At 46.5% G+C, this 1,701-nt stretch overlaps 1 protein-coding gene across 1 annotated transcript in view; it reads left to right on the top strand.

Annotated features, from left to right (window-relative positions):
* The window catches only part of LOC113212319 (homeobox protein rough-like), a gene marked incomplete at its 5' end in the record, with an annotated part of 5,451 nt that overhangs the window by 2,401 nt on the left and 1,349 nt on the right, over positions 1–1,701 (top strand). The gene's annotated exons all lie outside the window — the stretch shown is intronic.

Genomic DNA, 1,701 nt, shown 5'->3' with positions numbered 1-1,701 from the left:
CCCCCCCCTCCCCCGAAAATCACGTAGTATTCCAAAAACTGCTGTTTTTACCTCATTTCAACAAATTTGGTGTAGTCAGTCATTTTAGCATCGGCCAACCGTACACGGTGGAAAAGAATAATATTGCATTCTAAGTATGAGCACTCTCTTCATTATTTCAAACGAAAAATAACACTGAAACCCGTTTTGTGATACTTTTACTGATTTTTTGCGATAACTGGTGTTTTGCTATTCCCACGCTAAAGGGTATGATAACCCCCAAAAATGTGATAAAAGTATCACATTATTGTGCTGAAATTATCACAAAAACTGTAATAAAAAGTTATCGTTTAATTTTTGTGATGATTTTATCACTATGTAATGTGATACTTTTATCACATTTTTTGGGTCTATCAGGCCCTGTAGCGTGGGAATCGCAAAACACCAGTTATCGCATGGTTTTGTGGTAAAGTGTCGCAAAACCAGACTCGGTGAAAAGCTTTGAGTGATGAATTAAATGACTCAGTTAAAGAAACGCGCGAAATTTACAGTAAAATCTCGTTTGAAAATACTACGTGACTTCGGCCGAACCCCCCCTCCCTACCCCCCCGTGACCAATGGTAGTATTTTGCCAAACCCCTCCCCCCCCTAAAAGCGGTCACGTAGTATGGGTACGATCCCTTATACCAACAACCTCCCTCACCTCACACTGCACTTTTACATTAGAAAAACACAAAGAAAAAGGAAAACAATTTTGGGCGGATGTTTTAAGAAGTTATCCGCGGGCAAGGAACAAAACCTATCCGGGCTTTGCCTTTACCAAACGAAAATATCAATAAAATTGTCAAATCCCCTCCCCCAGATGAAATTAAGGGTAATTTCTGTGCATTCGATCTCTGATGCTGATGCTGCTATAGACCCGACGACGAATATCGGTAAAGTAAAATCGAAAACAAATTATTCTGCCATAGAATCAGATTATATTAATGTTCGTGCACTCACCGTTTGGGCGCGATCTCCCTCTGCCGCCCCCATCTCGCGTGCCTCGGCCAATAGCGCTCCACTCGCCTCAAATAGGCGCGTCATAAAAATATGGCAATCAGACGCGCTTCCGTATTAATTAGTTCAAGCTGCCCCTCTTCGTGCTCTGTTACCCCTGTCCTCCCCTCCCTCCCTCCTCCCCTCCTCTCCCCTCTCCTCCCCTCCCACCCCCCCGCGCGGTCCCTTAATCACCCCCACCTCCTACCCCACTTCACCCCCCACCCCGCCCGCGCGCTCAGCGGTCATCACAGATCAGCTCATCCGCTACGCGGTTCGGTTTCGGACGCAGCCATCCGCACGATCGGCCGCCGCAAGATGATGTTCCCGCGCGAAGGGGGGGGGGGGGTGTTTTCCTGATTTGTGTGTGCGGGGTTGGTGGGGTGGTAGGGGGTTGTATTGTCGTTATGTGTCTATTAGCAATCGGCGAGCGAAGCTTTTTATTTCCGTAAATTTTGGAAGGTGGAAAGAAAGAATAATCGCGGAGGTAAGACAAGGTCAGTCAAGTATGCGCGGCCCCTCATCATTTTCTCTGTTTTGTGTGTGTTTATGATTTATTTATTATTGTTTTTACTTTCCCAATTTTTTTCTCTCAACAACTCGGCATGAATGACCATCTTCCTCCCCTCGCTCATTGTGTTGCCTACCCTCCACTCATGTCCCAATCGCGTGCCCGCGGCCGCG

This window comes from Frankliniella occidentalis, unplaced genomic scaffold (assembly GCF_000697945.3).
Source record: "Frankliniella occidentalis isolate FOCC.00 unplaced genomic scaffold, Focc_3.1 Scaffold25, whole genome shotgun sequence".
Classification (NCBI taxonomy): domain Eukaryota; kingdom Metazoa; phylum Arthropoda; class Insecta; order Thysanoptera; family Thripidae; genus Frankliniella; species Frankliniella occidentalis.
This window is presented reverse-complemented; position numbering and strand designations above follow the sequence as displayed.